Source organism: Oryctolagus cuniculus, chromosome 1 (assembly GCF_051225735.1).
Source record: "Oryctolagus cuniculus isolate XC-2025 breed Fujian yellow rabbit chromosome 1, ASM5122573v1, whole genome shotgun sequence".
NCBI lineage: Eukaryota > Metazoa > Chordata > Mammalia > Lagomorpha > Leporidae > Oryctolagus > Oryctolagus cuniculus.
This window is the reverse complement of record NC_142867.1, coordinates 76,039,544-76,066,362: the sequence shown is the minus strand read 5'-3', so window position 1 is coordinate 76,066,362 and position 26,819 is coordinate 76,039,544. Positions and strand designations below refer to the sequence as shown.

Below are 26,819 nucleotides of genomic sequence, written 5' to 3'. Positions count from 1 at the left end.
AATCACCTTCTATGTATGAGGTTGTACATTCCTCAGCTATGACCTCTCCACAATATACAAGCTAATTAGCTAAACATTAAACAAAAATTGTTTGAGAAGCCAATCACATCATTTCAAAAAAACCTTTTTGTTAAAATTTTGTGTAAGATAATAATTGCATACATTTGGTAATGTCTATATTTGTGCTTTTTAATAGAATTTTCTAGCTTAGTGTATTTAACAGAGCTGTTTTACAATTTCAAGAAATTTATTTTGACTTCTTATATTAAGAAAAAGATCCTGGTTGGGGCACCGGATTCTGTCCTGGTTGCTCCTCTTCCAGTCCAGCTCATTGCTGTAGCCCGGGAAGGCAGTGATGGATGGCCCAAGTGCTTGGGCCCCTGCACCCACATGGGAGACCAGGAGGAAGCACCTGGCTCCTGGCTTTGGATCAGCGCAGCACGCCGACCGCAGTGCACCAGCCGTAACAGCCATTTGGGGGGTGAACCAACAGAAAAAAGGAAGACATTTCTCTCTGTCTCTCTCTCTCACTGTCTAACTCTGCCTGTCAGAAAAAAAAAAGAAAGAAAGAAAAGAAAAGAAAAAAGAAAAAGATATAGGGGCCAGTGCTGTGATAAAGTTGCCTTCTCCAGTGTCCGCGTCCCATATTGACTCCGGTTTGAGTCCCAGCTGCTCTGCTTCCAAACCAGCTCTCTGCTATGGCCTGGGAAAGCAGCAGAAGATAGGCCAAGTCCTTGAGCCCCTGTACCCCTGTGAGATACCTGGAAGAAGCTCCTGGCTCCTGGCTTTGAATCAATGCAGCTCTGGCCGTTGTGGCCAATTGGGGAGTGAACCATCAGATGAAAGTCTTTCTCTCTCTGCCTCTCCTTCTTTCTCTGTGTAACTCTGCCTTTCAAATAAATAAATAAATCTTAAAAAAAAAGACAAAGATATAAAGTCTTACCTTTTATATATGGTATTTGGAACACATAAAACCTTAAAACTCATATTTTGAGCTTTATTTCTTTACTAGATATGAAAATTTTATTTAAATACTTGGGAAGGTTTGTTATTCAGATAAAGTACTAAAAACAAAATTTAGTATGTTAAATTGAGAAATACAGATTAAAATATTTAAGGGGAATTTAATTAAGTCATAAAACCTCTCATAATGGCGATTATAAAAATCTTGCACAAGTAGAGAAGTACAATTGTAAATTTAACTTTATTAAGTAAAATCGAGGCTTTTGAATTTATACTTCAAGAATTAAATGTGTTTAATTCTTGTTAAACAAGAGAGCTCCACAATAATATTTCCTGTTCATGATAAATGCTTTAAAACAACATTAAAAAGTTCATATTGCATCTCATAAGGTCATTATAAAGCATAAATTCTATATAAATCTGTGAATTCAAGACCATTATAAAAATATTATTTGTTGTTTTTCCCCTGGTTGTTTCTGCTAATTCTGTTACTTCTAGATAGAAAAGTATCCACCTTTCCTCTAGTCTTTATAGTAACTATCTGGTCTATTGAGACCCTGCCAGTTAGTATCTTCTCCATGATGGAACATCTTTGTTTCATAATTTTTATTACATTATATTTCCAGTGTAACACTTGTCCATCCTCTTTGCTGTAAAGATTTATATGTTTTTAGCCAGTGCTGTGGCTCACTAGGCTAATCCTCCGCCTTGCGGTGCCGGCACTCTGGGTTCTAGTCCTGGTCGGGGAGCCGGATTCTGTCCCGGTTGCCCCTCTTCCAGGCCAGCTCTCTGCTGTGGCCAGGGAGTGCAGTGGAGGATGGCCCAAGTCCTTGGGCCCTGCACCCCATGGGAGACCACGATAAGTACCTGGCTCCTGCCATTGGCTCAGCGCGGTGTGCCGGCCACAGCGCACCAGCCGTGGCAGCCATTGGAGGGTGAACCAATGGCAAAAGGAAGACCTTTCTCTCTGTCTCTCTCTCTCACTGTCCACTCTGCCTGGCAAAAAAAAATAAAAAATAAAAAAAATTAAAAAAAGATTTATATGTTTTTGTTTTTAGAAATAAATGTAACTAATCTGTATTTTTGAGAAGGCCAGAAAGAGAGAGAGAGAAGTGCTCCCATATCAGATTCACTCCCTAATACCTGCAAGGGTGCTTGACTTGGACTGAAGATGCCAGCCAGAAATTCATTAGAGGTGTTCCATATGGGTGGCTTGGTATTATTTGAGCCATCACAACTGCCTTCCAAGGCCTGAGTTAGCAGAAGCTGAAATAGGAGGTGGGTATTGAACCCAGGCATTCCAATATGGGATGTGTGTATCCTAATGAGCATCTTTACTAGTATGTGAATTCTATATCTTTGTCAGTTCACTTTTTAATGTAAATATTGAGTCTTTCTCTATATATTAAAGTTTATATTCTGTATAAGGGATAGAATCTTTAATAAGAAATGGCATATATGTCTGGGTGTAGGGCTAATGAATTATAGAATAAATTTTTTTCTCGTGAAAATTCTATTTTAAAAATTTTAGAAAATCAATTAGCTAGTTCAGGGGAAAGAGTCAATTAATGCAAATAGTAGATAAGAAAACTTCAAAATACACTGAAGGAAAATTGAGGCTTCATCAATATGGTGAAAATAATGCACCTTTCCCCTATGGCGTTAAACATTGTTTTAGTTCAAATAGATGAATCAAAAGATAGTTTTGCATAATGAATGGAGCAGGAGAGCCTAGGGAAGTTGGGAGTTAGACAGAACTGTTGATGTGTAATGAAAAATCGCTTACCCATTATAAAGATCTGTTCACTTCCAATTTCTTCCTTTCCTTCTTGTCCACCACAATCAACACAACTGTTTTCCTTTTGCTTTAGTTCAGCAGTCAATAACATCGATTTTTTGCAACACTAGGTGATTTTCACCTCTTCCCTCATTATCCCCTCCTTAAGGGCTAAACAAAGCCAAGTTGTCTGGCATATACCATAGTCTGCAAGGACTGTAATACAGAAATGACTGGAGGCAGAATGTAGGGCTTAGACTGGGTAGGAGGGATGGTCAGTGCCAGAAAATCCCTCAGGAGCATCTTGGCCAGAATATTTTTGACATGGGCTTAAGTTAAGGGATAATATATCCTCCAGAGGAAAAACACACATAAAATGTCTGTCTTGTTTGTTGTACTTCCATTGAATTGGCTGAAGGGGAAAAAGCCCTGAGGTCCTATTTCCACGTGTAATTCTTATTGAGCCTATTCAACTAGACAGCTACTACTGCTAGGGAGTAGGCCAACTGTTGGAAATGAGTCAAAATAACAGTGATAGATCATCTGGTGATAGATGACCCAAAGAAACTGCAGCAGAAAAGAAGAAACTTATCCAATGATTGCACTTAATTATGTGATAAGAATTTTATTCATTTTTATTTAATTTAATTCTTATAGGAATGCTACCATGTTGTTATGCTGCCCTAATTTAACAGATTCTGAAACTGAAATTTAGGTAAATTAGCGTTCCCAAAGTTGTATAAAAAGAAGATGACGTTGTCATACTTCCTATATACACCAGACTGCTTTCCAGAATCACTTTTCTTGCTGAGAGTTTTTCAAAAAGAGCTGACGATTAGAAAGAGTAAGAACATAACTTTTTTGGTTTAAAAATAAAGGGGAATGTGTTGAAATTGGGTTTGATCCTTAGTTTTATGAATAAATGATAAAAGTTTGTTGCTTATTCAAAAGGAGAAGGGACTGAGAGAAATTCAAGTGCTGAAATAGCTCAGCCTGGTGAAGAGGTTCCTAGTTTCAGAGTTTCAAAGATGAGAGGAGATTTTGGGGGTATTTGGACTATTTGGATAAAAATCACTCTGGAATTTCATGTGACTAAGTGGGTTTAGGTGTAGTAACTCTACCATTTAAGTCTTACAACCCTAGGTTGAAGTTTCTTTTCTATTCATACTAGCTCCATGAACCAGAAGTAGTTGCTTAGCTTACTATAGCTTTAGCTTCTTCATTTATAAACGGAATACTGTCTGATAGTTACAGATTTTGTTGTAAGACTTTCTCACGCCTTTATTTACAAGTCCTCTGTAGTCTTTCTTACATAAGGGAAACTGAGTCAATTGTAGATTCCCTCCTTCCTCAGTGATATCCATTCCTCCCCACTACAAGTCTCAGTCTTTCTTTCTGCTGAGGTGTAAGGGTAATATTACCATTCACAGGAGAACCTCCTTAGAAATAAATACCATATCAAATTTAACTATCACAATGAATTTCAAGCCTACACTTTCATATAGGGAGGGGTACGGATTCTCTCTTCCATGTGAAAGAGCTGTTTATCAGTTTCTGAAGGTAATTCTCACAACCGTGTTTTCCAATAGAGACCCTACCAATATAACTGAAATTGGACCCATTAGTCAGGGCAGATTGAGTAGGCCTCAAGCAGCCATAATTCATACAATCTCATTTCCATGGTGTATGCCTGAAATGCCACATCTTCAGTCAGCATTTAGTAGCCCATGAAAACAAACTGAGCTTTGCATTCCATTTGGTTTTTTAAAAATATACTTTTGAAGTTTAGATGTGGAAGTGCAAATGTGTAGTCATACTAACCATGCATTCCTTTTGGTCTTTTGACTTTCTCAAGTTGGTATTTAGAAATGGCTCCACTTCCCCAGAAAAATTGATTATAAATACTGTTATACCCTCATTATAGCATTAGAAATCTGCAACAGTTTAAAGAAGGAAGGAATTAGTTTTTTAACTTGCCTGCTCTGTATTCAGTTCCTTTATTTCTAGACAGCCAGATGAAGATGGTAGTCAATTTGAATACACAGAAGTCGTGGCTATAGCCCCTTGTTCTGACTATTCCCATTTTATTTTCAGTGAACACATTTTATTTTCCAAATTGAAGGAATAAGAGACCTGTACTGGCACAGGTCCATCATATTCACACACGCTGATGTGAGAAGAGTTTTCAGCTCATGCAGTTGTGATTCATCTACTCACTCATTCAATTTTCCTTTATTAGATATCACTATGACTTAGCCACAGATTAAGACACAGGAACAGTTTTATTTAAATCCCAGTTTTAGAACTGAGGTAACTAAAACCAAGTGACATTAAATGGTCTTCCCAAACGCATTTTTTTATAAATTGTGTATTTAGCACTAAAACTCTGTATAGAGTGAAAAACTTGAGATCATGCTATGACGCCATACTATTGCTTCAGAACAGACAAGAGATTATAGCTTATTATAATGGTTCAAAATAGGGGAGTCTGGAGTCTCTGTGTTTCTACAAAGATACACAACCCTAAAGGTCTAGATAGAAAGATTCTCACCTAAGCCTAACTTCAATGACAAGATCTGTCAGTGTTTGGAATTTTGGAGGCTTCAAGCCATCTGGTTCTTTAGTGGCATTGCTTTACACCATAGGAAATACCATCTTCTGTCCCAAATCCTGGTAAATATGTCTTGATTTTTCTTCTACCTCTATGAATGCTATTCTAATACAAGATTGTTTTTATTTATTTATTGCTGGGAATACTGTAATCTATTATTAACTGATACATCCTGTATCTATTCTTTTTTAAAACATTATTTGTTTATTTTAAAAGCAGCAGGAGGAAGGGAGAGGGAGAAGTGGATAGGGAGAGAAAGAGAGAGAGAGAGAGAGAGAGAGAGAGAGAGAGATCAGTCTACCATCCACCATTTCATTCCGGTATGTCTCACAACAGCCATGGCCGAGCCTTATTGAATCCAAGAGCCTCAAGTCTCCCATGTGGGCGGCAGGGACTCAAAAACTTGAGCTATCATTTGCTGTCTCTTAGGGTGCACATTAACAGGAAGCTGGAATAGAGAATAGAGTGGAGTCTCAAACTCAGGCATTTGAGTGTTGGATATGAGTGTCCCAAGCAGTAGCATAACTGCTATTCTAGATACCTTCCCCCACTGCATCTATTCTTGACCCACTCTGGCCTGTTCCTCGTGTTGCAGCAAGGTTTTTCAAGTATGAATTTGATCAGATTCCATGCTCATTAAAATGTGTGGAGGCTTTCATTGCTTTGAACATACTTTACAAGATTGTGCAGTCTGCCTTTCCCCTCAGGCTTCATTATCTACCACCATTATTCCCGATGTGAACTGTACTCCCCTTGCTACATTTCCTCAAAAGGTCAGACTCTTTCTGTAATGCCTTTGCCGTATGCCTTCCCTAGAGTATCACGCACCAGCTCTTCATCTACTTGAGTACTACTCATCTTTTAGGTCCTATCTCAAACATCCACATTTCTTGGAAGCCTTCCCTCTCTATCCAAGCTCTAGTGCCCTGTATAAACTCTCATATTATCTCAACAGCATTTTAGCACATGCCACTCTTTGTTGAAATATATGCATTTATTTGATTGTTTGCTTACTATTTCTCCACTAGACTGAAAGCTCCATAATGGTAGGCATCTTATCAGTTTTGTCTACTTTATGTCCTTAGGAGTTATGGGCATGAAAAATGATAGAAAATGACAGGCATTTTTCATAAGATGCCTGTTTATTCTCTCCAAATTATTATGCCTCCTGCCCAGATAATGCATTGTATTTGATAATGTATCTATCATTTCTCCTTTGACCTGGAGCACACAAATTATTGCCATCCCTTGGCTCTGTGTGTGTGTTACCCTTGCTATGGGTAATGGGTAGCACTGGTGTCAATTCACCAGATTTTCTTTTCCTGCCACAAGCATGTCCCTCTACTCCTATTCTATATTTTGCTGTGTGTTAAGATTAATTTATCATGGATGCAAGAAGATTACTTTTAATATAATTTCAAGATAAAGATAAAAAAGAAATTTAGGTATATTATTAAAGAACACAGCAATGACATGGTGCATTCCTCAGGCAAATATTTCAAATGATATTTGATCTGATTCTCTGAATAATCCATGTTATTCCATTAACACAATTATTTGTGCATAATTTGTTAAACTATGGAATTTTAGTTAAGACAAGGCTTTAAATTCAATATGATCTTCACATAAGGCATTTTAAACTCTGAAGTGATCAGATTTTTTATCATTGGTTTGATTTGCTTATAATTCAGAGAATAATTCATTCTGGAAATGTTATTAAAAATTAACTTTAGAGACATGTGGAACTGCACCATATGCATGCAATCAGTAAAACCTAAACTGTGGGAGTATCTATAGTTCAAATGGATCATATTTTTCAACCGATTAATCATAAGGAAAAGAAAGGGATGGGGTAGAAACCTACAGAGATACATAGAAAACTAAGCTAATGTTTAGGAATAGATCATCAGTACAGAAAAGAGATTATTATCAAGTCAGGATATGATTTCTTTTGAAGGAGAGAAGCAATGTTCTATAGGCCTGAGACATGTGGAGATTTGTGTGGTAACTGGCAAAGAAGTTCCAATTCTTGACCTGAGTGGTGATTATAAGACTTTTATCTTAAATAATTTATTATTGTATACATTTTATATACTTTAGCTATATCTCTATTTTGTTTTTACAATAAAAAGGCTTAAAAATAAAGAAAATAGAAAAAATCTGTTTAATTACCAATATTTTTTTCTATTTCAAATTATAAAATCTCAGGAAGACACTGTGTTAAATAACAGGTTTATACTGGTGCCTTTCTCTCAATAGTATCAGATACTTCATTTGGATATTAGATTTTATAACATTCTTTGTTCTTTGAATAGTATTTAATATTATAAGAGAGACAATAGTAGCAGAAAAGAGGAGTCTGGGTCCAAATTCCTGAAGCAACTAGAAAAGCTTTCAGATCTATTGCTAAGCAAATAAAAATTTAGTTCAAATGAATTGACCTTCGAGATATATACATTAAAGAGCCTGGTAAACATCAAGTGCTCTTTAAACTGAATTTCTCCCTTCCTTCCTTGTTTGCATCATGAAATTGCAGAGAAAACAGTGCATTCGTAGAAGATGTAAGTTTTGGCAGGGATATGAGGAAAATTTTTGTTATTTCACAATTGTTTTAAATATTTATTTATTTATTGGAAGTCAGAGTTACACAGAGAGAAGGAAAGTCAGAGAGAAAGAGAGAGGTCTTCCATCTGTTGGTTCACCCCAGTTGGCCTCAACTGCCAGAGCCGCGCCAGTCTGAAGCCAGGAGTCAGAAGCTTCTTCCAGGTCTCTCATGTGGGTGCAGGGGCCCAAGGACTTGGGCCATTTTCCACTGCTTTCCCAGGCCATAGCAAAGAGCTGGAGTGGAAGTGGAGGAGCTGAGACTCAAATGGGTGGCGGCCTTATTTGCTTTGCCACAGCACGGCCCTTGCTTTTTCCATAATTTTAATTAATTTATTTATTTGGTTCACACAAACGTCACATATTTTGCATTTCTCTGTGTTAGACACTGCTGTATTAAAATTGTACAATGACCAGGGGTATGCATTGTGGCACAGTGGATTAAGCTGCTACTTGTAACACTGGCATCCCATTGACTACTCCATTTCCAGTCAGTCTCCCTGATAATGTGCTGGGAAGTCAGCAGATGATGACCCAAGTACTTAGACCCTGCCACCCATGTGGGAGACCCAGGTAGAGTTCCTGGCTCCTGACTTTGACTTGGCCCAATCCTGGCTGTTATGGGTATTTGGAGAGTGAATGGAAGATCTCACCCACTCACTGTCTCTTTGCCTCTCTCTCTGATGTTCTGCCTTTTAAATATATTAATAAATAAATCTTCTAAAATTATGTACAATAGCCATTTAAGATATCCTTATCATCACCATTTTTGTGATGAAAAAAAAAACTAAATGAAGTAAATAGTTTTGATAGCTGGACTTAAAGGAAAAATATGACTTTAAAATATTTACTTTTATCTTTATTTAATTGAAATGTATAGAAAGAGAGAGGTCTATTTGTTGGTTCACTACCTAAATTTCTGCAACAGCTGAGGCTGGGCCAGACCAAATCTGGGAATTTGGAACTCAGTTTGGGTCTCCAACATGTGTGGCCTTTACCCAAGTATTTGAGCCATTAGCTGCTGCTTCCCAGGGTACCTATTAACAAGACACTGCACTGGGAGCAGACCCAGAGCTAGGACTTAAGCCCCAGCACTTTGATTTGGAATTTGGACATTGTCGGAATTATCTTAGCCTTACTCACCCTAACAAGTAGGATTTGAACCCCCAAGTCATGGACAGCAGAGAAAGCACTTTCAACATAAGAAGTAGCATGCATCAGTTTGACTGCAGGGAAGTGTGAAGAACATTTGGGAAATCCCATCTTATCTTAGTAGAAAATGAGATCAGAAAAAGTAAATTGGGGCCCTATCAAGAATGTCAAGATGAGAAGTTCTTTACATAGCAAGTTATGCAAATTATTGAAGATTTCAAAGCAAGAAAATAATATGTTTTTAAGTTTTTGTGCTATTACTTAGTTCATGGTGCATTTGACAATGTAATTAGATAAACAAAGGGATATAATTGCATCTAAAGTGAGAAATAGAGAAAGGTAAAGTCTTAAGAAAGTAAGTGCTTCATTATACAGTAGGTGGAATATATATATAGAATTTCTTGCACCATTATGTACAATAAGAAATGGTAACATTTTAAGTGTTTCCTAGTTGTACTGCCAGACGGGTTTTATTATCTTTACACTCTAATCAAGGTATGTGATAGTGCCAATTTCAAAGATTTAGTATTAAAACTGAATACTTCTAATTTGTTTTGATAGTATTTGTCAGACTGGTTAAAATCTTTATCCCAGTTTTAATTTATTTCTTATATTCCTCAGTAATTATGAACATTATATAGGTTTATAGTCATTTGTAAAATTTCTTCATTAGTGAATTGCCTCTCATATCATATTATTTTAAAATATCAGGAGTTTGTTTTCTCATTTATCTATAAAAATAATTTTTAAAAACACAAATGGCCAACAAATAGCACATGAAAAAAATGCTCAGGATCACTAACCAACAGGAAAATGTAAATAAAAACCACAATGAGGTTTCACCTCACATCAGTTTAAAATGGCTCTCATACGGAAATCACACAACAATAAATGCTGGTGAGATTGTGGGGGAAAAGGTTCCTTCATCCACTTTTAGTGGCAATGTAAGCTAGCACAGTCATTGTGGACAACAGTATGGAAATTCCTCAGAAAGTTGAAAACAGATCTGCCATTTGACCCAAATATCCTACCCCTAGGAATTTTCCTAACAAAATGAAATCAGCACATGAAAGAGTTATTTGTACCCCCATGTTTATTGCAGCTCAAATGAAATTCTGTTTTACAACAAAATGGATGCAACTGGAAACCATTATACTTGGTGAAATAAGCCAATCCCCAAAAGACAAGTGCTCTATGCCTTCCCTGATCTGTGGCAACTAATAAAGTACAAAAAATGTAATATATAATTAATTGCATTGTGATCTGCTTAAAATTATTCCTGTGCATAAGCTCTTGGGAGGAAATGGTTTAAAGTCTAAGTGACCTTAATTATTATCTTGTAACCACACAGAAGTATTTAGATGTTACATTGTCATTGGTTGTATTATATTGAAAGAAATTATGAATGACTACTTGACCAAAAAACCTGTATGTGGATGAATTGGTCATTTATACATGTAATTATTATGTATAGCTATTGTCTATAATTCCCACTAAACTAAGATCTTTTTTATCTTTACTTGTTAAACTTTTTATTCAGCAAAGTATCAAGCCTTTTTAGTGTAATGTAATTTAAAATATGTTGTCTCAAGAACTAAAAAAAAATAACAAATACAAAGGTGGAAGGAAAGAGGGTTTGAGGGAGGAGGGGAATGTCATTATGTTCTCAGATTTCCGTCTGTAAATCATATTGGGAATGTTAAAAATTAATTAAAATTAAAATTAATGATTTTTATCTGTGACCTGCTGCATATGTTTTCTCTGGTATAACTTTCCTTTACTCTTTACTGGCTGTGGATGTCAATGTACCCAAATTTAGAATTTCTATGTAATGGGGCTCCATAGTTTTCATACTCTATAACACTTTTTCACTCTAAAGCTACTTGAAATAGATAAAAAAAAAAAAAAACAACCTTGTAAAGTTATACTAATTTTGTAGTTGGGGATGTGAAATTTAGCAATTGCTCTGATTTTACCCATATAACCATATGAGTTCTGAAAAGACTCTAAATGGTAGATTTTACTATATATTCACAGGCACAGATATTATTTGATTCAGTTAAGTTAGTATACCATACCTATGACCAGAGATGTCAAGATGAATAAAAGGTATTCTTGCCCTGAGCATCTGAGATTCTAAAGAGACGTACTGGTACATGCACATGCGTGCCACTATGATGGTGTAAGCACACTGTAGCAAAGGTGGGGGACCTTTTTTTGCCAAGGGGAAATTGAGTGTTTATAATGTCATCCACAGATCATACCAAATTATCAATTTGAAAATTAGCCTGCTATAAGTTTATTAAAGTTTGAGTCCCATCTGCAGTTGCCTTGGCAGAGCCAGGAAAAATGATTTTCCAGGCCTTATACAGCGCATGGGCTAGACATTCCCTACCCCTGCTGAATGAGAATAGAGGGACTTGGATAACTATGCCTAGGGAATTACGTTGTCAGAGGAATTTTGAACTAGATTTTAAAGAGTAAGTAAAAGACAGTGATGTTAGCTATGGGTTTTTCAAAGATGCTTCAAGTTGAGGAAATTCCTATCTGTTCCCAGTTTATTGAGTGTTTTTATCAAACAAGGGTTTTGGACTTTGTCAAATGCTTCTTGTGTATTTATTAAAGTTGTCATGTAGTTTTTGTCCTTTATTGATATGTTGTATAGCATTAATGGATTTTTGTATATTGAACCAACCTGCATTCCTAGAATAATCTTACTTGTCCATGCTATATAAACCATTTTCTATGCTGAAAAAAAAAGAGATAATTTGTTAGTTAGAGCTTAACATATGAATACAATAAAAGATGTTGAACTTGCTTTGAAAATGGCAAATATGATATGTAAATCATACCTTGGGCCTACTGTATTCAGGGCATGAGGGAAAGGAGGTTAGCAAGGTATGGTTTGTGATAATGTTGTAAAGGTCTTTGTACTCTCTATAGAGAAGTTGGAACCATATCCTGTTCTCATGCATTATACTAATACCGGTTTAATTTTTTTGAGTTTTTTAAACAGGCATATCCTGACCAGATTTGTGTTTTTAAGAGGATCATTCTGGCAGGAAAGTTGGAAGGCGGCATGGCTGTGAATTCAGACAGGAAATGGTGAAACAATTAAGAAGCATCTGTAATTCTTCAGAAAAAGAAAGGTGAAGGCTTAAGTTTTGAAAATAACTTGGGAAAAGAAAGAAGTAACCCTACTGGGGAGATATTTAAGGGAAAGACTTAGTAACTGTATATGGAAGTGAGGGAGAAGGAGATACTAGAACTTTTGTATTTTCATCTTGGATAACTGAAGAGATTATGGTGCTTCTAGCTATATTGGAGAATATCAACCACAAGCAGATCTGGAGAAGAAAATAACAGTTTGCATTTGTTGAGTAGAGTTAGCACCAGTTAGCCCTGGGAGCTGTTCAGTAGTCAGCCACATGTGCTGGTCTGTATCTCTGGGATGAACACTAAGCTGAAAATAGAGATAGAGGCTTCATTACTTTGTAACACGTGGTTGAAATCATAGGTATGGATAATGTTTCCCAAGGAGATTGTGAAGAGCAAAAAAAGATAAAGCTGTGGACAGAACCCTGGAGGATATCAGCACTGAAAAAATACTGTGAAGATCAGATCCTGTATCTGAAAGCCCCTTGTGAGCAGTAGTGCACTTTTCATGTAGAAGAGATTATTATTTTTATTCTTATAATTACTAAGCATTTCAACTCTTCTAGCTGATGGAGATAAGTGCTGCCACATGGTGCAGAAGTTGCCATTTTAGCCTTGGAGACTTTGTGAAAATCTATGAGCAGATTATTTACAAAAACATCAGATGCTAAGGTAAAAAGAAGGTTTTGTCAAGACTAAACAGCAGCCAGGGTTCTTAGCTTTGCTTGTTCCAACTATAGCCACGGATTTGCCATCTGGGAATTTGTAGTAACTGTAAGCGACATGTTACCACTGAGTCATCCCCCATGGAGTGCTGGAGAAACAAGGCCTGGGTCCAGATTTCCATTCAAGAATTATACAAAGCTGTCTTCCACGAAAGCCCAAAAGACTGGCTTAAAATTTCTACACAGTGTTTGCTTGAATTTACAGTTTTATTAAGACAACAGGAAGAAAATAATTCCATATTATCACCTTTGTATTCAGTTCCCAATAGGTTTTCTAAGTTCCTATGTTTGGTATTTAGAATTACAAACTTAGCCTTTCTTTTTAAAAAAGATTTGAAAGACAGAGTTACAGAGAAAGGTAGAGAAAGAAGAGAGAGAGTTGTCTTAAATCCACTGGTTCACTCCTCAAATGGCCACAACAGTCCGAGCTGAGCTGATTGAAGCCAGGAGCCAGGAGCGTCTTCCGGATCTCCCCTGTGGGTGCAGGGACCCAAGGACTTAGGCCATCCTCTGCCCTTTTTTCAGGCCAATAGTAGGGAGTGAACCTATGACCATATGGGATGCTGCTGTGCCACAGCGCTGACTCCACTCAGGCTTCCTTTTTTTAAAATTTAATTTAATTTTATTTTTATTTGACAGGTAGAGTTATAGACAGTGAAAGAGAGAGACAGAGAGAAAGGTCTTCCTTCCGTTGGTTCACTCCCCAAAGGGCCACTATGGCCTGCGCGCTGCGCCAATCCAAAGCCAGGAGCCAGGTGCTTCTTCCTGGTCTCCCATTCGGGTGCGAGGGCCCAAGCACTTGGGCCATCCTCCACTGCTCTCCTGGGCCACAGCAGAGAGCTGGACTGGAAGAGGAGCAACCGGGACTAGAACCCAGCACCGCAGGTGGAGGATTGACCAAGTGAGCCACGGTGCAGGCCTCAGGCTTCTTTTTAATCTTAACTTGAAACTGAGGAAAAGATGTTTTAGTATGTTGCAGTACAAATGAAACATCTGCAGAATTTGAATTAGAATACAAAATGTTATGGGGCCAGAGCTGTGGCTTAGTAGGTAAAGCTGCCACCTGCAGTGCTGGCATCCCATATGGGCAGTGGTTCGAGTCCAGGCTGCTTCATTTCTGATCCAGCTCTCTGCTACGGCCTGGGAAAGCAGTAGAAGATAGCCCAAGTTCTTGGGCCCCTGCACAAATGTGGGAGACCCGGAAAAAGCTCCTGACTCCAGGTTTCAGATCAGCCCAGCTTGGGCCATTGTGGCTACCTGGGGAGTGAAACAGTGAATGGAAGCCCTCTCTCTCTCTCTCTGCCTCTGCCTCTCTGTAGCTCTGCCTTTCAAATAAATAAATAAATCTTTAAAAAAAAAAAAAGAATACAAGAAGTTTGTGTTTTACGTTTGTTATATGTAGATATGGAAATTTATTTCCAAGGTACTAAGTTACTTCGTCCGCAAAATAGGAGTAACACTAGTTTACATGTGTGCTGTATTAATTAAGTCACCCTACAACAACAGCAACATAACTCTGATTGTCAACATATAAAATTATGGTAATTCTATCATGATTCTGAAGTTAATTTGTAAACATTTAATGGAATAATAGAGTTTGATTTTTAACCGATGTTGAACCTTGAAAAATAGCCATCTTTCTAAATCTCACAAATAAGGAAACTATGTGGAAAATCCATGACTAGGTACTAATTATGTTGTGCCAAAGCTCAAAGACAACATTTCCTCAGTGAAGTGTGAACTTGGCTATAGCATCTCTTATCCCATTCTTTGTCAGGGTATGATACAGAGACCTACTTCTCAGTTTCATTTTTCTCCTTTCCCCTTCCTTTTCAGGCTGGGGCATGTTAGACAATTGTTAGTGACTCCTACTTGGGTCATTCCCATTGGAGATTGTTATAATTTTCCACCGATTTTTATCATTTGAAGCTACTAGATATGGATATTGGTTAGAGCCTTTTCTTTAAAGCTTAAAACATGATTATTGGGGGCCAGCATTGTAGTGTAGTAGGCCAACACTCCTACTGTAGTGCCATCATTCTGTTTGGGCACTGGTTCTAGTCCCAGCTGCTGCTCTTTCCATCCAATTCTCTGCTATGGCCTGGGAAAGCAGTTGAAGATGGCTCAAGTACTTGGGCCCCTGCACTTGCATGGGAGACCTGTAAGAAGCTCCAGGTTCCTGGCTTTGGATCAGCCCAACTCTGGCCTTTGCAGCTGTTTAGGGAGTGAACCAGCAGATGGAAGACCTTTCTCTTTGTCTCTCCCTCTCTCTGTAAGTTTACCTCTCAAATATATTAAATAAAAGTCTTTAAAAAATTTTTAAAAACCCATGATATTTGTGGCACATCTCCACCTTAAATGTCTCTTTCTAATGTTCATGAACTGTCTTTTCTCTTTACATTAAAAACATTGTATTCCATCTTATTAAATATTTAAAGAAGGAGAAAAAAAGGAAGGATAGAAAGCAAGCATAGATCTTAGAAAATCAGAATAAATTTTTAAGATTCTCAGTGGTCTTTAATAGTGTCTACTACAAGGTAATCCTGAGATTGACATATTGACCTCAAAAGTTCAAAACAAAATATCATTTAAAACCTTAAATAACCCCATAGATAAGAAATGGGTAAGAAATAAGCAGAGTAAAATTCCCAAGAAATTGATTTTCATTTTAGTTGCTCAACATTATTTTTAAATGTGTGAAAAGTGAATTGAAGAGCTAAATTCATTTAGTTTTATCTCTAATGGTCCAGTTAGGCATGATCATAATGTTGTTTCTTATTATGAAAACAACCACTAAATTTAATACTCTGTATATATAGTGATATATAATTGATGTTTTATATTTTAATCACATAGTTTTAAGATGTCAATAAACCCATTGACTAATAGAAAATTTCAAATTGTTAAGTTATTCAGAAGGATATTTATCATTTATAGAACAATGTAATTCTCTAGTTACTTTTTTTCTTCCCCCACTAGGGTAAAAGTATCTTGAAGACAGGGACTCTTATTTGCCACTGTATTCTCACTGCTTGTCAAAGGGCTTAGCACATAATTAAGTATAGAATATTTGTGGGTTGAATTAATGTCCCTATTGCCTAATTTATTTGATAAAAATAGAGTGGTTTTGACATTTGGGTTAGGTTTTCCTTATAGTCCTAGAATTTTAAATTCACATTCATGTCCTCAGTAGCTAACATTATTTGAGGAAGAGAGCTTCGACATGTGTTGCTTTACAAAAAGAAGTTTCAGTAACATATTCAACATTGCTTCTGATAACATCTACAAATCATTAATTTAATATATTAGTTCTACTAATTAGGTAAGAACATTTCTCATCACTAACTTCTGTAGGAAGCCAAAGGTCAGAGGAAATGTTCTTAATGATCTTAGGAAAATTTTCACAACCTAGAAATAATTCCCAAGGAGTGAAGTCATGTACCACTGGATGCTGCATTAACTCTTTCAGGTCACTAGGGTACTATTGAGTGCGTTGTAGCTGTAGTTTACCAAATGGCACTCCAGTGGTCTCACTCACTTATTGCAGCTTCCAGAAGGGCCTATATCTTCCCAGAGAGCAGTTTAAACATTGGAAAGATCCGGTCCAGTGTATATTTCCCCAAGGTGATGCTTAAAGTAAACAGCTAGTGCATAGCTTTACCTTAGAGCACACAGACAATTTTTTATGTAAATGTGCTTCTGTAATGAAGATGTTCTTGTTTCTGTTTTGCTCACAACCATTTCCAAGGGGGAATTAGAATATATTATGGAGTAGCTTTCTTTGAAACGGAGATTTACATAACATAATGTCTTATATGACCCAACAATCCTGATACTTTCGAAGTTCTGTTAAGCAGAGGGGAGTGCTGGGGGTGGAAGAAAGAAGAGGAGTTATGAAAGAAATGTCACATGTATATTTGGATGTTACAATATTGTTCTGCTGCAATAGGACCACAGTAATTGTTAGATACAAATGAGATTAGAGACATTTTTAGTTCTTTATCTTTTAATTTAGTCATACGGGCCAGCTAGGAGGCAACTATGTTGAAATAATTGTGGCAATGACTCAGATCTAACATTTTGCTACACAATTAGATTTTTCTTTAGGTCAGCCATAGCAGATCAGACTTTACCTTCAGTGAGCCTTTCTCAGATCTATTGTAATTTCATCAAATAAAAGTGAAACGTGACATTTGATAGGGATTAGTGTTTGAAGAACCGTCCACACATTCTTTTTTGCATTTGTCATAGGATTTGATGTTTTCTCTTCAATGGAATACAGTTTTTTTTTTCATTCAATTCTCATTTCAAACAGTAGATTATTTAGTGATCCTTTTGCAAGTGTTTAAGCTGATTTTAGTGCTTCAATTCAATACTTCTTCTTCACTCACTCACTCTCTCATGGGAGACCTGGAGGAAGCTCCTGGCTCCTGGCTTCGGATTGGCACAGCTCTGGCCGTTGTGGCCAACTGGGGAGTCAACCATCGGATGGAAGACTCTCTCTTTCTGCCTCTCCTCTCTCTGTGTAACTCTGACTTTCAAGTAAAATAAATTAATCTTTTAAAAAAAAGGAGAGAGATAGGTATATGAATGAATAACCAATATATAGTGTAATAATAGCTATAATAGTGGTATACATAAAATGCTACAGAAACTCAGAGGAGCAAATAACTAAATTCAGTCTTAGTTGGGGCAGGGTGGATAAACAGAGGAAGTGACATTTATGTTGGGCCAAAAGTAGAGATTTCTTTTAGAAGATAAGACAGGTTGAGTGAGAAAAAGAATTATAGGAATAAGGAGTTCCATGTAGATTAGTAGATTACAACAGAGGAGGAGGGAGATGTTGGTATAATTGGGAGAAGCCAAGGAAAGAGGATTTTTAGGAAAGATTTAAGAAATGCCGATAAATTGTCCAGAAAAGACAAGTGGGGAAAACGCCTGAGACGTCATTTTGAATTTATATTTAGGAGTTTCCTAATATCAAATAACATTTTTCAGTATTAGGGAAGAGACAGGAGCTACTTTCTTATGATGAAAGAAGTGGAACTTTATGATGAAGATGATGCATGAGGCTTTGACTACTTTTTCAAGAAGATAGTAGAAGGAAGGAGATTGATAGGATGACAACTGGAGAAAGAAGCATGATTTATAAAAGACTTTGGAAATGGGGTAAATTTGATATTTGAGAATGAGAGAAGAATCCAGTAAAGCAAAATGATAAAGGCACTAGTCAAGCAAAAGAGCTACTTTTGTTTAATAAATTAGTGAAATTATTCAACTGATGAGATATTTATCTACTTTTCCCCTCTCAGTTCTGTCCTTGACTATAAAATCTTATTTAATAGTTAGTGAGGAAAATTTAGATAGGAAAAAAGTTTTAACCCCAACTCATTTTACACACACACACACACTCACACACACACACACACACACACACCATGAGGGGGGAGAGAATTACAAAGAAAAACAATTGAGTCATTAGAACAAAATATTGTCGAATAAAATGTAAAAATTGTGATTTGATTGGGATGAATACACCTGATGCTAGTAAGAATAGATTTCTTGAGCTGATTGGTTGATACACAGAGGTTCATTTTATAGTTTAAAAAAAAATTCAAATATGTGTTAATTTTCATCTTATAATAAATATCATAATATTAATTGTCAATAAAGGGCAGATCCTCACTTGGCTAATCTTCTGCATGCGGTGCCGGCACCCTGGGTTCTAGTCCCAGTTGGGGTGCTGGATTCTGTCCCGGTTGCTCCTCTTCCAGTCCATCTCTCTGCTGTGGCCCGGGAAGGCAGTGGAGGATGGCCCAAGAGTTTGGGCCCTGCACCTGCATGGGAGACCAGGAGGAAGCACCTAGCTCCTGGCTTCGGATCAGGGCAGTGTGCTGGCCGCAACATGCCAGCTGTAGCAGTCATTTTGGGGGGTGAACCAACGGCAAAGGAAGACCTTTCTCTCTGTCTCTCTCTCTCTCTCTCTCTCACTGTCTAACTCTGCCTGTCAAAAAATTTTTTTTAAAAAATGGTAGATCCTATTATTTTACCACAATTATTATTATTATTATTATTATTCAATAACTACTTGTTAAATGAATCACAATAACCACTTGTTGAATAAATATTTTCTCATCAAGATTTAGTAGATTTAGCTCAATTTCTTCTTATTGAGAGTGGCATTGTAGCAGGAAGTTTTGGAAGGAAAATCCTGTCAAATTTAAATATGCAGGTTTAATTTTGTTATTTAATAAATATAAATTTACAAAGTACAACTTTTGAATTGTTGTGGCTTTTCCCCTCATAATCTCCCTCCCACCTGCAACCATCCCATCTCCCACTCCCTCTTCCATCCCATTCTTCATCAGGATTCATTTTCAATTATCTTTATATACAGAGGACCAACTTAGTATGTACTAAATAAAGATTTCAACAGACTGCACCCACACAGCCACACAAAATATCGAGTACTATTTGAGTAGTAGTTTTACCATTAATTCTCATAGTACAACACATTAAAGACAGAGATCCTACATGGGGAGCAGGTGTACAGTGACTCCTGTTGTTGATTTAACAATTGACACTCTTTATTATGACCTCAGTAATCACCCGAGGCTCTTGTCATGAGCTGCCAAGGCCATGGAAGCCTTCTGAGTTCAGCAACTCGGATCTTATTTAGACAAGGCCATATCATAGTGGAGGTTCCTTCTTGCCTTCAGAGAAAGGTACCTCTTCCTCCAATGGCTCGTCCTTTCCTCTGGGATCTCATTCACTGAGATCTTTCTTTCAGGTCATTTTTGCCACAGTGTCTTGGCTTTCCATGCCTGTGAAACTCTCATGGGCCTCTTAGCCAGTTCCAAATGCCTTAAGGGCTGACTCTGAGGCCGGAGTAATGCGCAGGTTTTCAACAAGTCTCTATTTAGAAACCTCTGAGTGACAAAATTCTCATCCTTTATCTCCATATTTAGCATAATTTTGGTAAAACCTTGTTTTAGATCTTTCATATGTTTGGATAGTAATGCATTATTAGCATAAATATATTAAAGATCATGTATTTCTTCTGAATTCAAATATGTCTTCAAAATATTCAAAAAGTTTTCAAAAGTTCATGGGGAATGTCTATTATGAAAAAAACTATGCATGTATTTCAAAAAAAATTGAACCAAAATTCACTACTGTATTAACTCCATCTTCCACAAACTTTTGGAATTACTTTCATATATGAAAGCTAATGGTTTAAACAATCTAATGTTTCAGTATTTCACTTTCTATATTTTTTTCCTCACAGAAAATCAAACTCAATTAAGATCACTCTATTTCATTGCTTCTATGCTTACTCCTAAATGTTCAATGAACCAGTTAATAAATGTATGTTGGGAAACTACAGTGTAACTCTTACTATGTTAATATGTTCAAAAATATTAATAAGATAATTATTTGTTACAAGTTTGCTAAATGTCTGGTGCCCTGCTAAATCTTTTATGCACTGCTCGGTCCCTTATGTGCCATCTGACTTCTCACATTTTATAACATGTCTTTTGTTACTGATTCTGAGCTAACTATCACAATACATACTTCTGTTCTTATCTTAATACACAAACTGCAAATTCTTATCTCAAACTATCACCTCACATTAGTGAATAGTCAATGAAAATCAGTATTTTTTTTAGAAGATTGTCTTGAAATTGTGCAGAACTCCTCATGGAATGTCTAAAACATATCTGCCTTCCAATCCAGTGCTAGTGTGCTTTCCACTGCCCCTGGCATTCTTTTATTGAACTATAGTTTCAAATGCTATCATGTGTATAGACAGTAAAAGAAGCAAAAGAATGAAATCAGTGTTGTATTTTAATGTGCTGCTACTACATTGATCCTTATCAGAATCCATACAAGAAATACTTTTATGGTTTTACTTTATTCCAGAGTAGTTTATCTTGATCTGTTTGGTATTTTGATCTGATTGAAAATACCATGTCACATTGGATCAGGTCATTGATGTGTCTTTCTCCAATGATAAGCTGCTGATGAACATAGAATCATATTCGTGTCCCTTCATTATATATCCAATAATTAACTGCTACTCTCTTAAAAATAGCATCACTCAGTTTCCATTAAATCTTTCCTACTTTTATTTGTATCCTTTTTATAATATTCAAACTAGTCTTCATTTTTTAATTTAAAATTTTGTCATATTTATTTGTCATCTTAAATCCTCTCTTGAATGAGACAACCATGTGAGTTGAGTAACTGTAATTCTATAATTACATAATAATAATTATACAATTCACTGTTAATTTTGGATTTTTTTAAAAGATGAGAATGTTTAACTTATCCAACGTCTAACAACTGGAAATGGAAACAATGTTCAAATTCAGTCTGGTATTTTGACTTCAAAGACTGTGTAATTTGTATATGTCACATTTTTTCTTATATGCTTACATTATTTTCTAGAAACTGTTCTATGTGCTAGGGATTTAGAATGAATGAGAAGGTCCTTGCCCTATGAGGCCTTTTGTGTTATAAGGCAGTACTAGAATTAAACTTATACAGCTAAGCAATGAAACTCGAAGTCTGCACAAAATCTCAGCACTGTGCTGCTGCAAATGACTGACTGACATTGTGAACATCCTGTACCAGAGGAGGAGATTCTTCTCTACATCCATGTGTATGTGTGACTTAGCATCCCTAGGTTTATGGCTTAAGCAGTGGGTCTTTTGTCTCCATTACAGTAGATACATGCCAAAGATTCATCCTTGCCTGACTCATATGATTCCCAATATTATTGTGCCTAATTTCTAACAATATCTTTCTTCTGCTCCTTCTGAAAATATGGTTGTTTTCCTTTTCAAAGATTTCCTCATTTTACAGTCTCATATTTGCTCAATAGTTCTTGACTGGAACAAGAATGTGGATCACGTTTTTTTGTATATTGTTTATTAAAATCGATCTTCACTAATTCCCCACCAAATGAGAGACTAAGAAGTTTATGTGTATGGAAACGTGTGGTATATGTGTGTGTGTAAACTAAGTACATGCTATAATTTGGGAGCTGAGCATAGAGTTGTACAAAAATATCAGAGGGACTGATCAATTCATAGAGTACATGTGGTATAGAAGAGTATGTGGAGAGGATTTGGACGAAGCTGGAAAGAAGGAGATAATTCAGAGGAAATTATTTAAGTGAAATGCAAGATAAAATTTCTACCTTTGTAAAACTGTCTCCATAGGAACACAGACCAATTAATATGAAGAAATTAAAAATAACTAAAAGCTAAAATGATGTTATGACCTTGACTATACCAGTAGTTCAGGGAAGAGCAGTGGAGGATGGAAGACAGCAGCTGAGAAATCTGCCCAGGAGGTCAGGGTCGAGAGCCTTTGAAAGAAAGGAAAATTTAATCAGGCAATGAAAGGATGGCATTGTGTACATAGATTTATGGAACTCTGGTGACAATAATTCAATTGAGACTGCTTTCCATAAGCCTCACAGAAAATTGGTTTCATAAAATCCTAAACACTTCTGAGAGTGTTCTTACATTTATTATGTATATGATTTATAATATCCAATTGGGTCATAAGCATTCTGAAGACTAGGCCATTTCCTTCATAGCTATTGTATGGCTCAAATGTGCTTGGGATGGTGTGATATGCTAATATTTTTCCGTAAGTGCTTAATAATTGACCATATGTTCTTTTTGCAGAGTAATAATATTAATATGCACTTGCACAGTTACTATGTCTCAGGCAGATCCACCAGTAACATTTGTAGAGTTGGAAGCAAAAGTGCAAATGGAGGCTATATATCAGATATCAGAAAGTTGTATGTTAAACTAGCAAACTGTTATCAAATATATTTAATTTTCCTACTTTAATAAATATCTTCTCCAATGAAACTGTAAGGGCAACTTCAAAATAAGATAGAGGAAATTCTGACTCTTGAGTTTCTAACCATAATGTGATGATATTGGAACAGTGGGCCTCCTGACTTCCTGAGTTCTTGAGCCAAGAACCACTTTATTCTCTTCCCTGTCCCCTCAAACTTCATCTCATATTGGGCCAGGACTCATGCTTAGAGTTCTTACACTATAGCACATGCTTGTGGACTACAGTATCTGAGACCTGCACCTCAAACTTATAAGTACACACACCAATGGGATGTTCTACCATCAGAGAAAGAATTAAGAATTTTGCTAGGCTCTAGAAGCAGGAGCACTTGGGCAAGAGATGCAGGACCCAAGTCTTGATCGTACTTGAGTGGCAGATGGGCATATCCTTTGATCTTACAATTGCTTACCTTACCATAGGAGTTATTGTCTGAAAAGAATCAAGTTCAAGCCTTATAAAGCTGTGGCCAGAGGCAGGGTCCCAGTGAGCTCAGGGCTATTATCAAATATTTGCTAAGCATTTGAAAATTTTATTGATATGAAAACTAGACATTTAAGTTGTTTAGTGGTCCACTCAGGTTATGACAGGTAGTGCATAAATGGTGTAATGAGGGCTTGAACCCTAGTCTGTATGGCTACCCAATCTCTCTCTTTTTTCTCCACTGCATTGTTTCCTTTTGCCAGGGATTCAAGATTGAATGAGAAGGTCCTTGCCCTATGGAGCCTTTTGGGATGAAAGGGCAATAATAGAATTAGTAGTTTTGGACAACTTACTTCATCTCTGGCTTCTTTTTCCTTCTTCTCTAGTTTTCCACCTAGTGTATGAAAGCAGGGTGAGGGAAGGTATTAGGGTCGCTAAGCACAAGGAGGGAAAAGGTGAGAGGGAGCTAGGGCATGTGGGAGTTTTGAATTTGAAATTCACAGGAACCAAAAGTAGAAGAGGAGGAGTCCAGAAAGTTTAAAGGACTGACAGCATCCTATAAATGTTGAATCTTCCTTCATTTAAGGAGGAATGTATTTTCACAAGTCATCAGTGTTATTATTTTTATTATAGAATATTATTTAAGCATAAATCAACATAAAACAGCTATAACTCTTATTAAACTATAAAAATATAAATTTAGGAAATAAAAGTAAATTTGCTATAATCTTTCATTCATTCATTATCTCATCCATCCAGCAAATATTTAGAAAGCACTTATGAATCAGACACTGGGGCTATAGCAGGAGCAGTGGGGAAGATAGACAAAGTTCATTCTTTGGTATAATTATACAATACTGCACATCTAAATATGACTCAATTTTCTGACCATTTGTCATGACTCACATTACTAATGACCATTCTATAATATCAGTTGGCTTTTACATGGCAAAATCATATCATTTCTATTTAAGTAATGATTCATTAGCCATTACAGTGAAATAATATTTGATACAATACAATTATAATACGAAGCATAAATGTAGATCCTGAGGTTATGTGTCAGTACTTGGTTATAACTTTTCACTTAATGATCCTGAAAAGCTTGTTTACTGAATAGATTGTCATATAAATGAAATATGAAATTAAGAAATAACAGCAATTCTAAAATACATGTGAAAAATCCACAAAACTTTGTTTCAGAAATATTATAACAAATTATTCTTCCTATTTTCTTTCTCTCTCAATCTGAATTTTAATAGATTCTGATCCTATTGAGGGCAAAGATCCACTGCTTTGGGCCTGTATCATTAATGTCTTTTGTATATCCAGCTCAATGTGAATAAATAGACATAGTTTTTGAGTAAATGAACAAGTGAATGAAAAACTCTGGGACCAAAATACATTTTAATTTTTGACTATTGAAGTTTGGTATCTGATCCTTATGTTATGTTAGAGACAGATTTCCTCTACTCTTTTAAACATATTGCTGGAAATTTATCAATTGATGCATTGTTCATTTAGGATAAGTTATTTCAAAATACATATATAGAAGTTGATAAAGAATTCCTGTCATTAATAATTTCTAGTGCATAGTCACTATTAATATTTATTACAAAATTGACACATTTATCAAAGATAATTTAGAAATCCTAATATTCCTACCATGAAGAGAAAACTGTTATTTTATAATGTGGTATAATCTTTCAGTCTTTTTTCTAATACACACATGTGGAATATATGTATCTATGTTAAAAATGAAAGCCTACTATGTATTCTTTTAAATGTAATATACCTAAAACTACTAGGGTTGTGCTGTTGTATATGAAATGCGAGTAAGTCACCAAAATGAAATCTAAATCTAAACTGCCAACATGTAGCTAAAATAACTATATTCTACAACGTTTGGAGAACCAAGACTTTCTGGGATCCTAAGTGAGAAAGTAAAGATCAAAAGTGACTAAACCAAAGACCACAGAATTGGAGTTAGGAGAGAAGCATGATCTTGTTGCTAGGCAACCACCATTCCAGGAGGAGACCTCCAGACAGCACACCTGCTGCTTTGTCCCCTAGCATGACATGTGCAGAAAGCTTGTGAGAATGGCTGGCCACCCTATGCATACTGACCTCCAAAGTCGGGCGTTTGTGTACTGCCCGTAGAACATGACTCTGACCTTCTCAGCTCAGTGTGCCCCCCAGATGGAAAAGACAGACAGCTCTGAGAATGCCCCTCAGCAAAGCCCCTGTGGGGTCCCAGTGAAGCTTGGCCAGGGAAGATCTGTCAAGATTTGGCTGTCATTGCCTTTTCCTGTCAGTGGCTTCAGTAGGATTGGGGTGGGACCACACTAAACTCAACAAGAAAACCCATAATGGGATGTCTTTTCAGGACTTGGGGGAGAAATGTCTAAGGTAGGGGAGAAAGAGATGAACAAGGTTTATTCCTTCTCCTTCAGGGAGAAAACACACACACAAGATTGCTACAACATTGACAATGTGTGTTTCTCGATCAAATTCATAGAAATGGCAAACTCTGCTTCCTTTAAGAATATGACTAATCAGTGTCCCAAAATGCAGTATTCTGACCACTCTTCAGTGCAATCAATCACTTGCCTGATGCCTGAGTGGTAACTTGGACCTTTTGTACTTTTTCTAAAGAACAAGAGAAGAAAACCACAAATTATTGAGCTATTATGTGTCCACAATCTCTTAAACACATTATCAACATCCCAAAAATGCTGTAAAGTTTTCTTTTAAATTTTTAGGTTAAAAAAAAGCTTAGATAAATACTACAGGAAGAGTTGAATCAATCCTTTATACCCTTCAATTAGATTCCCTAATTGTCAACATTTTGCCATATTCATCTGGAAAATAAAGTGGATTGTGTAAGTTTTCAGCAAACTAGTTTGCCAAAAAAGCTTGACCTGAAAGGTAGCTATATAAAAGTCTTTATTCAATCTACTATAGTATTAATATCAAATATGTCATTGCAGAATTCTTAATTATTTGATTATAATGTATCTCAAAATAATAATGGTAAGTGCAGGGCCAGATTAGAATTTACTGTTTGAGGGAATCACAATGTGTGTGGCTTCCTTCATCGGCCTCATAGCAGGTGAGAATCTTGTGTAGGTGTCTAGATCAATACCTGAGTCAGGGCTGGATAAAATAAAGCGAAAGAGATATACATGTACTCCATTTCCCCAGCATCCCAGTTAACCCTCAGCATGATGAGTGACATCAGGAATTTTGCCTTAGAAGACTTCCATTGTAAACAGTTTTCCAATACTGCCTTCAGGGTTTATCTGTGTCATTGGCGCATTATTTATTCTCTCAAAGCTTTATATTCTTTATCTCTAAAAAGAGATAGTGATTATTATAAAGTTATTGAGTTACAAAAATTAGAGAAGATAGCACAGGGCCTATCTTATAGTCCACTGTATTAATGCAAAAAATTTATCACTGTTATATCATCACTTACTTGCCCTGGTGTGCTCCAATAATGACAATGGTGGGTGATTCTCACCAAAGG

At 36.4% G+C, this 26,819-nt stretch overlaps 1 protein-coding gene and 1 pseudogene across 9 annotated transcripts in view; both read left to right on the top strand.

The window, feature by feature from the left end:
- DLG2 (discs large MAGUK scaffold protein 2) overlaps window positions 1–26,819 on the top strand; it is a 2,253,656-nt gene that overhangs the window by 705,451 nt on the left and 1,521,386 nt on the right. The gene's annotated exons all lie outside the window — the stretch shown is intronic.
- LOC138850182 (large ribosomal subunit protein uL13 pseudogene) overlaps window positions 1–26,819 on the top strand; it is a 36,541-nt pseudogene that overhangs the window by 6,932 nt on the left and 2,790 nt on the right.